The following is a 10,494-nucleotide window of genomic DNA, read 5'->3' as shown; positions in this document are numbered from 1 at the left end:
AGATGCCAAGACACTGCCTCCCCTGACATCAGCGATTATGCTAAGGGCCATTAGGCTCTCAGCATGACTATTTTTAGAGACCCCCATGTCCATCACGGAGACACTTTCCTGTGTGGAAACAGCCCCCCCCCTCCATGCAACCACCCACCACCACCCCCTGCCACCCCCTGCACAGCTAGGGTTCCTTAATTAAAAGTGCACTGTTGGTTTAAAAACAAAAGAAAAGATTGCTTGAGAAATATCTAGAGAAATATGAATAACCTCAGATATGCAGATGACACCACCCTTATGGCAGAAAGTGAAGGGGAACTAAAAAGCCTCTTGATGAAAGTGAAAGAGGAGAGTGATAAAGTTGGCTTAAAGCTCAACATTCAGAAAACCAAGATCATGGCATCTGGTCCCATCACTTCATGGAAAATAGATGGTGAAACAGTGGAAACAGAGTCAGACTTTATTTTGGGGGACTCCAAAATTAAAAGATGCTTACTCCTTGGAAGGAAAGTTATGACCAACCTAGATAGCATATTCACAAGCAGAGACATTACTTAGCCAACAAAGGTCCATCTAGTCAAGGCTATGGTTTTTCCAGTGGTCGTGTATGGATGTGAGAGTTGGACTGTGAAGAAAGCTGAGCACCGAAGAATTGATGCTTTTGAACTGTGGTGTTGGAGAAGACTCTTGAGAGTCCCTTGGACTGCAAGGAGATCCAACCAGTCCATTCTGAAGGAGTTCAGTCCTGAGTGTTCTTTGGAAGGAATGATGCTAAAGCTGAAACTCCAGTATTTTGGCCACCTCGTGTGAAGAGTTGACTCATTGGAAAAGACTCTGATGCTGGGAGGGATTGGGGGCAGGAGGAGAGGGGACGGCAGAGGATGAGATGGCTAGATGGCATCACCGACTTGATGGATGTGAGTGTGAGTGAACTCCGGGAGTTGGGGATAGACAGGGAGCGTGGTGTGCTGCAATTCATGGGGTTGCAAAGAGTTGGACACCACTGAGCGACTAAACTTAACTGACTGAACATGTTATTAGAGTTGGTTTGCTTTTTAAAAATTTTACTATTCATAATACTGAAAAGAAAGATCAAATATTGGCCACAAACAATGAATGAAAGACAAATACAAACAGCAGCTAACATTTCTGAATGTCTAGACTTAAGTTCTAAAAGGATGTCAACACTCAGGACACTATGACATATAATCATGATGTCAATCACTTCAAAAACAGATCTAGCTCATGAGAGACAGCTTTCTTTTAATAAAAGAAAGGCATTTTTCATGATGGGCAGAGCTCTCCCAAAAGAAAAGCAACACTTGCAATTTATGGAGACAATAAGAAAGATATTTTAAAAGTGTCCCACTCCTTAATCAGCTATACTACAATGCAAAATATTTAAAAAAAAATTTTTTTACATATCTCACTCCAACAGATGCTCTACTCATAAGTTTTGCTTTTCATAAATACTTTTAACTTTTTAAAATGTTGTTCTTGTTCAGTCACTAAAGGTGTCTGACCCTTTGCAACCCTATGGACTGCAGCATGCCAGGCTTCCCTGTCCATCACCAATTCCCGGAGCTTGCTCAAACTCATTTCCATCGAGTTTGTGATGGCATCCAACCATCTCATCCTCTCTCTTCCCCTTCTCCTGATTTCAACCTTTCTCAACATTAGGGTCTTTCTCAATGAGTTAGCTCTTTGCATTAGGTGGACAAAGTATCCGAACTTCAGTCGCAGTATCAGTCCCCCTCATGACTATTCAGAATTTATTTCCTTTAGGATTGACTTGCTGGATCATTGAAAAACCAAGAGAGTTACAGAAAAACATCTATTTCTGCTTTATTGACTATGCCAAAGCCTTTGACTATGCGGATCACAATAAACTGTGGAAAATTCTGAAAGAGATGGCAATATCAGACCACCTGATCTGCCTCCTGAGAAATCTGTATGCAGGTCAGGAAGCAACAGTCAGAACTGAACATGCAACAACAGACTGGTTCCAAATAGGAAAAGGAGTACATCAAGGCTGTATATTGTCACCCTGCTTATTTAACTTATATGCAGACTACATCATGAAAAACACTGGGCTGGAGGAAGCACAAGCTGGAATCAAGATTGCCGGGAGAAATATCAATAACCTCAGATATGCAGATGGCACCACCTTTATGGCAGAAAGTGAAGAAGAACTAAAGAGCCTCTTGATGAAAGTGAAAGAGGAGAATGAAAAGGTTGGCTTAAAGCTCAACATTCAAAAAACTAAGATCATAGCATGTGGTCTCATCACTTCATGGGAAATAGATGGGGAAACAGTGGAAACCGTGACTGACTTTATTTTTCTCGGCTCCAAAATCACTGCAGATGGTGATTACAGCCAAGAAGTTAAAAGATGCTTACTCCTTGGAAGGAAAATTATGACCAACCTAGACAGCATATTAAAAAGCAGAGACATTACTTTGGAAAAAAGTCCATCTAGTCAAGGCTATGGTTTTTTCAGTGGTCATGCATGGATGTAAGAATTGCACTATAAAGAAAGCTGAGCATGAAAGAATTGATGCTTTTGAAGAGAGGTGTTGGAGAAGACTCTTGAGAGTCCCTTGGACTGCAAGGAGATCCAACAAGTCCATCCTAAAGGAAACCAGTCATAGGGGTTCACTAGAAGGACTGATGTTGAAGCTGAAACTCCAATACTTTGGCCACCTGATGTGAAGGGCTGATTCATTTGAAAAGACCCTGATGCTGGGAAAGATTGAGGGCAGGAGGAGAAGGGGATGAAAGAGGATGAGACGGTTGGATGGCATCACCGACCGAATGCAATGGGTTTGGTGGACTCTGGGATTTGCTGATGGATGGTGAGGTCTGGCGTGCTGTGGTCCATGGAGGTGCAAAGAGTCAGACACGACTGAGTGACTCAACTGAACTGAACTGAACTGACCTGGATGCTATAAGGCATGAGACTCTTGGAACAAGTCCAGAGGGAACAGTTCATAATCTTGAAAACAAGATATGATCCTGAGGTTGGAAAACCGACCCGAGACTGTTTCCCAACTGGCGTCTCAGAGTCGCATGTTTTACATGTCTGGAAGAAAATCTAGATAAGAATATTAGTCTTAGTTACTGATCTGTTATTGATTATGGTTTCCTAATTGCTCCATGGTTAATGATCACTTTGTTCTTTGGCCCTGAAGGCCACATGAGTTACAGTTTAACTCCCCTCATACTTTTTCATTCACGGCTGAAAGTCTAATAAAGCTGGCTTGGATTCAGTTTCGGCACCTCCACCTTGCAGCAGTCTTGGTCCCCTGATCCTCGCTTTTCTCTGAATGGGTAACAGTGCAGCAAAATCCTTCTAAGCATAGTGACTATATGCAAGTGTTAAAAACTTTGTTAAAAGGTTTGGGGGTTGAGATATCTCACACTTCTTTTAAAGAATTGTTTCCTGCCATTGAAAAATATTGCTACTGGATAGATCCAGATAAAGGGACTTTGAAGCATGAGGAATGGCAAGAAGTTACATGTTGGCTGTGCCTTGCCTACCAAAGCCTATGGCCAGTAGGGAATCTTATTAGCACAGCTTTAGGACCCCTGCAATCTGAAACCTCAGATTCAGGGGATTCTGGAGAACAATACAAGAGCAAATAGAGGAAATGAATTTATATGAAAACATAGGTGATGAGGAAAAGAAACAACCAATAAAAATGGAAAACAAGAGCCAAAAAGATGATAGAAGTCAAGAACAGATCTTTCTCACTCAACCAACTGCTACTATGGTCGACACCCCCACCCCACCCCGCCCCACTTTCAATCCTGAAAGCTCTTGGGATGATGGATTTGCTTTTAAACCACAGATAATTGTGTGTCATAATAAAATGATGACTGTACAAAAGGGAGTTCTATGGCACAGTTGCAGGGGGATGAAGATCCTGTTTCTTCCTGTGGCTGTAACTCAAATCCCACCAGATCCTCAATTTTCACAAGGAGGAATGCACTATGATTATAATGCCACACCTTTTAAAACCATAAAGAAGATGAAACAGGCATGTACCCAATATGGAACCAATCCTCCTTATACCATGGAACTAATTCAGGGACTTTCACAAGCTGAACGGTTAATTCCTTATGATTGGGAAATGATAGCCAGAACTTGGTATCCACCTCAGAATTTTTTCAGTTTAGGACCTGGTGGCAAGACGAGGCAAATCAACAAGCTCACAGAAATGTGACAACCAACCTGCCAGTTGATACAACACTTGATTAATTAATGGGTAGCAGGGCACATTTTGGCATTCAAGCTCAGTTACAATTTGATCATCAATTACTCACTCAAGTGAGAATGATATGTTTAAAATCCTGGGAGAGAATAAATCCACCCGGACAAGCCTCTATTTCATTTACCCAAATTAAACAATCAAATGGGGAACCTTATGTAGATTTTATTGCCAGGTTACGTCAAAATTTACATAAAACAGTCTCACAACCTGGTTGGAGAGATTTGCTAATGCAAGTTCTTGCTTATGACAATGCTAACTCAGAACGCAAAAATGTGATTCAGCCTCTCAAAGCACAAGGTGTCCCTGTAGAAGAATATCTTAAAGTTTTCCAGGATATTGGGTCAGAACCATATAAAATGCAACTTCTAGCTCAAGCATTGTCTAAAACTAATAAAAAGACAGATATAAGATGTCACCAATGTGGGAAATCAGGACACATTAAAATAGACTGTAAAGGAAGAAGAAGGTAGTCAATTGATATGTATACCATAGGCTCTGATGCCACTCCTATTTGTATTGGTCTTGGAAGTATATGTCATAAAACAGGATATCAAAAATGGCTGTCAGTTCTCAAAGAATCAAATGAGGATAACACTTCCCTCTTTCTGGTAACTGCTCTCATGTTTTCAGAAAAAGAGGAAACTTCCAGCATGATGAATCCACCTGAACTTCCTGGTTGTGTTGCAGAAGGTCACTTATTATTAAATGTTGCAGAAGGCTCCATTATCGATTGGGGACCCCGAGGAACTCCTAAACTTATAGAATCTAAAGTGTCTTTCCCATGGGTAAATAATGATAAGGCAATTAGTACTTATGGTAGTCAACCCCTCATATGGCATGGGGTAGGATTCTTGAGACTCTTGAGAGTCCCCCTGAGCCTCATTTAGATCATTGTCCTATTTATGATGAAATATGGAAAATGCCCATGGCATTAAAAGAATTAATCACTTGGAAGGGACAATATACTGAATATATTTTAAATGACCTAAAAGCTACCTTTAATTTTACAAAAAGCTACACCCACATGATTCAGACTTGTGTAAGAATTCCTTTTGTTTTCATGATTGGACCAGCAAAATATGATCCCAATTTGGGATTAGTGTGTAGATCACAAAAAAATGGAAAATTCTGAAAGAGATGGGAATACCAGACCACCTGACCTGCCTCTTGAGAAATCTGTACACAGGTCAGGAAGCAACAGTTGGAACTGGACATGGAACAACAGACTGGTTCCAAATAGGAAAAGGAGTTCATCAAGGCTGTATATTGTCACCCTGCTTATTTAACTTTTATGCAGAGTACATCATGAGAAACACTGGACTGGAAGAAACACAAGCTGGAATCAAGATTGCCGGGAGAAATATCAATAACCTCAGATATGCAGATGACACCACCCTTATGGCAGAAAGTGAAGAGGAACTAAAAAGCCTCTTGATGAAAGTGAAAGAGGAGAGTAAAAAAGTTGGCTTAAAGCTCAACATTCAGAACACTAAGATCATGGCATCTGGTCCCATCACCTCAAGGCAAATAGATGGGAAAACAGTGGAAACAATGTCAGACTTTATTTGGGGGGGCTCCAAAATCACTGTGGATGGTGACTGCAGCCATGAAATTAAAAGATGCTTACTTCTTGGAAGTAAAGTTATGACCAACCTAGATAGCATATTCAAAAGCAGAGACACTGCTTTGCCAACTAAGGTCCGTCTAGTCAAGGCTATGGTTTTTCCTGTGGTCATGTATGGATGTGAGAGTTGGACTGTGAAGAAGGCTGAGTGCCAAAGAATTGATGCTTTTGAACTGTGATGTTGAAGAAGACTCTTGAGGGTCCCTTGGACTGCAAGGAGATCCAACCAGTCCATTTTGAAGGAGTTCAGTCCTGAGTGTTCTTTGGAAGGAATGATGCTAAAGCTGAAACTCCAGTACTTTGGCCACCTCATGCGAAGAGTTGACTCATTGGAAAAGACTCTGATGCTGGGAGGGATTGGGGGCAGGAGGAGAAGGGGACGACAGAGGATGAGATGGCTGGATGGCATCACGGACTTGATGGACATGAGTCTGAGTGAACTCTGGGAGTTGTTGATGGACAGGGAGGCCTGGCGTGCTGCGATTCATAGCGTCGCAAAGAGTCGGACACGACTGAGCAACTGAACTGAACTGAACGGAACATGTATTAACTATTCATTTTATACATGTGTAAATAATACCGTTTCTTTTGATGAAAGTTGGCAGAGTATTTACATTCTTAAAACGAGAACTGGCATATGGGTTCCAGTTGATTGACAACGACCTTGGCAGGAAAACCCTACATTATATGTTATTGAAGTAATATTGAAAAATCTTAAACGTGTTAAACATGTTTTGGGATTGCTCATTGCTGCCATCTTAAGCATTATCACTATTACCACTATGGCAGCCATAGCCAGAATGGCTCTTCATAAATCTACACAAACAGTTCATTTTGTACAAAAATGGCATAAAGATGCCAATGTCCTTTGGACCACTCAAGAAAAACTGGATGAAAAGTCAGCCTCCCAAGTGGCCGACCTTCAACAATCTGTTATTTTATTAGCAGATCAATGCATCAGTTTACAAAAACAGGTGAGATTAAGATGTGATTAGAACTATACTTCCTTTTGTGTAATAGCTTTCAAATATAATAAGACACAATTCAACTGGGATAAAGTTAAACAACACCTATTGAACAAAGGTAATATTTCTGTAGATATTCAAGATCTACAAGATATACTAAAAGCTTTTAATAAACATCTTGATGTAATTTCTGGATCAGATTTTCTTGATACTGTTGCTGATAATCTTTCTTCTCTTAATCCCTTAAGACAGATCAAGACATTTGGATACACAATTGCTCTGGTTATGGGAGTGCTATTAATTACATGTTTGTGTTTCTGTATAGTCTGGAGAAGAATGATCAAGAGACAGCGAAGCCAACAACAGCAACTAGCATTTCTCGCCATTTCTCGTCACGTGCAAAATCATAAAGGGAGAGATGCAGGAGACAGGAAGAACAAAAGCAAAGCAGGCCCTGTCAAGGGCCATAAGAGAAATTTATAATTATTGATAAACTGGATGCTATAAGGCATGACTTTGGAACAATCCAGAGGGAATAGTTCATAATCTTGAAAACATGATATGATCCTGGGGTTGGAAAACCGACCCCAGACTGTTTCCCACCTGCTGTCTCAGAGTCACATGTTTTACGTGTCTGGTGGAAAATCTATAGATAAGAATATTAGTCTTTAGTTCAGTTCTGTCACTCAGTAGTGTCCCACTCCTTGCAACCCCATGAACCACACCATGCCAGGCCTCCCTGTCCATCACCAATTCCCAGCGTCCACCAAAACCCATGTCCATTGAGTCAGTGATGCTATCCAATCAATTCATCCTCTGTCATCCCTTTCTATTCCTGCCCTCAATCTTTCCCAGCATCAGGATATTTTCAAATGAATCAGTTCTTTCCATCAGGTGGCCAAAGTATTGGAGTTACAGCTTCAACATCAGTCGTACCAATGAACACCCAGGACTGATCTCCTTTAAGATGGACTGGTTGGGTCTCCTTGCAGTCCAAGGGACTCTCAAGAGTCTTCTCCAACACCACTCTTCAAAAGCATCAATTCTTCTGCACTCAGCTTTCTTTATAGACCAACTCTCACATCCATACATGACCACTGGAAAAACCATAGCCTTGACTAGACAGACCTTCGTGGAAAAGTAGTGTCTCTGCTTTTGAATATAATGCCTAGGTTGGGCATAACTTTCCTTCCACGAGTAAGCATCTTTAATTTCATGGCTGTAATCACCATCTGCAGTGATTTTGGAGCTCAAAAAAATAAAGTCAGCCACGGTTTCCACTGTTTCCCCATCTATTTGCCATGAAATGATGGGACCAGATGCCATGATCTTATTTTTCTGAATGTTGAGCTTTAACCCAAGTTTTTCACTCTTGTCTTTCACTTCCATCAAGAGGCTGTTTAGTTCTTCACTTTCTGCCATAAGGGTGGTGTCATCTGCATGTCTGAGGTTATTGATATTTCTCCAAGCAATCTTGATTCCAGCTTGTGCTTCCTCCAGCCCAGCATATCTCATGATGTAGTCTGCATAGACGTTAAATAAGTAGGGTGACAATATACAGCCCTGACATACTGCTTTTCCTATTTGAAACCAGTCTGTTGTTCCATGTCCAGTTCTGACTTTTGCTTCCTGAACTGCATATAGGTTTCTCAAGAGGCACTTGAGAAACCTTCACTTTCACTTTTCACTTTCATGCATTGGAGAAGAAAATGGCAACCCACTCCAGTATTCTTGCCTGGAGAATCCCAGGGACGAGGGAGCCTGGTGGGCTGCCGTCTATGGGGTCGCACAGAGTCGGACACAACTGAAGTCAATTATCAGCAGCAGTCCCGGTTTCCAGAACGATGGGCCTTCCCCTGTGCTGGATTTTCTTCACCTTCCAGGTCAGGTGGTCTGGTATTCCCATCTCTTTCAGACTTTTCCACAGTTTACTGTGATCCTCACAGTCAAAGGCTTTGGCATAGTCAATAAAGCAGAAATCGATGTTTTTCTGGAACTCCTTTGCTTTTTTGATGATCCAGCGGATGTTGGCAATTTGATCTCTTGTTCCTCTGCCTTTTCTAAAACCAGCTTGAACATCTGGAAGTTCACGGTTCACGTATTGCTGAAGCCTGGCTTGGAGAATTTTGAGCATTACTTTACTAGTTTGTGAGATGAGTGCAACTGTGCAGTAGTGTGAGCATTCTCTGGCATTGTGTTTTTCAGGATTGAAATGAAAATTGACCTTTTCCAGTCCTGTAGCTGTGGTCTTATTTACAGACTGGAGCCTGGTGCACCAGAGTCAATGAAAAGAAAGAGGGAAAAGGAGAGAGAGAGCAGTATCTCCAGGGTTATGTGGAAAACCAATAAAGCCTATGCACAGGATTTGTACCACTCACGAAGGCACAGTGTGTCCTCTCAAGGAAGTCTTGAAAGCCCGGGTAAGAGAGTGAGCTTGGCAGATTTCCATGCTCCAAAGAGAATGAAGACAGAAAGAAGGACATGGGGGACCCAAGTCTCTAGTGGAGCAAGGGTATTTTATTAGCAGAAATGAAGGACTATATATCTTTAGTAAAGTGATTACTCAGCCATTACAAAGGATACAATTCCATCAATTGCAACAAAATGGATAGTCTAATACATACAAGGTTTCTGACACTGAAAAGAGTCACTGAAGGGAGCTACTGAGAGAATCCAAGCAGGTACCCTTTTCCACGATCTCAGTCCTGAGAACTGTGTGCAGCTCTACTCATTCCCAGAAAAGGAACTGATAAGAAACAGAGAATCCTGGCACACAAAGGAAGAAAAGTGCAACATATTGGACTCCTTAAAGTTAAATGTCCCCTGACATATGGCCACTGCTGAGTTTTCCAAATTTTCTGGCATATTGAGTGCAGCATTTTAACAGCATCATCTTCCAGGATTTGAAATAGCTCAACTGGAATTCCATCACCTCCACTAGCTTTGTTTGTAGTGATGCTTCCTAAGGCCCACTTTACTTCACATTCTGGATGTCTGGCTCTAGGTAAGTGATCACACCATCATGATTATCTGGGTGGTGAAGATCTTTTTTGTACAGTTCTTCTGTGTATTCTTGCCACCTCTTCTTAATATCTTCTGCTTCTGTTAGGTCCCTACCATTTCTGTTCTTTTTTGAGGCCATCTTTGCATGAAATATTCCCTTGGTATCTCTAATTTTGAAGAGATCTCTAATCTTGAAGAGATCTCTAATCTTGAAGAGATTTCTAGTCTTTCCCATTCTGTTCTTTTCCTCTGTTTCTTTACATTGATCACTGAGGAAGCCTTTCTTATCTCTCCTTACAATTCTTTGGAACTCTGCTTTCAAATGGGTATCTTTCCTTTTCACCTTTGCTTTTTGCTTAGCTTCTTTTCATAGCTATTTGTAAGGCCTCCTCAGACAGCCATTTTGCTCTTTTGAATTCCTTTATCTTGGGGATGGTCTTGATTCCTGTCTCCTGTTCATTGTCACAAACCTCCATCCATAGTTGTTATTGGTTACTGTTTCCTAATTACTCAGTGGTTAATGATCATTTTGTTCTTTGGCCCTGAAGGCCACATGAGTTACAGTTTAACTCCCCGCATATTCTTTCATTCACGTCTGAAAATATAATTAAGCTGGCTTGGATTCAGTTTGGCACCT

This window comes from Oryx dammah, unplaced genomic scaffold, assembly GCF_014754425.2.
Source record: "Oryx dammah isolate SB20612 unplaced genomic scaffold, SCBI_Odam_1.1 HiC_scaffold_18, whole genome shotgun sequence".
Classification (NCBI taxonomy): Eukaryota; Metazoa; Chordata; class Mammalia; order Artiodactyla; family Bovidae; genus Oryx; species Oryx dammah.
Note: the sequence above shows the minus strand (reverse complement) of the source record.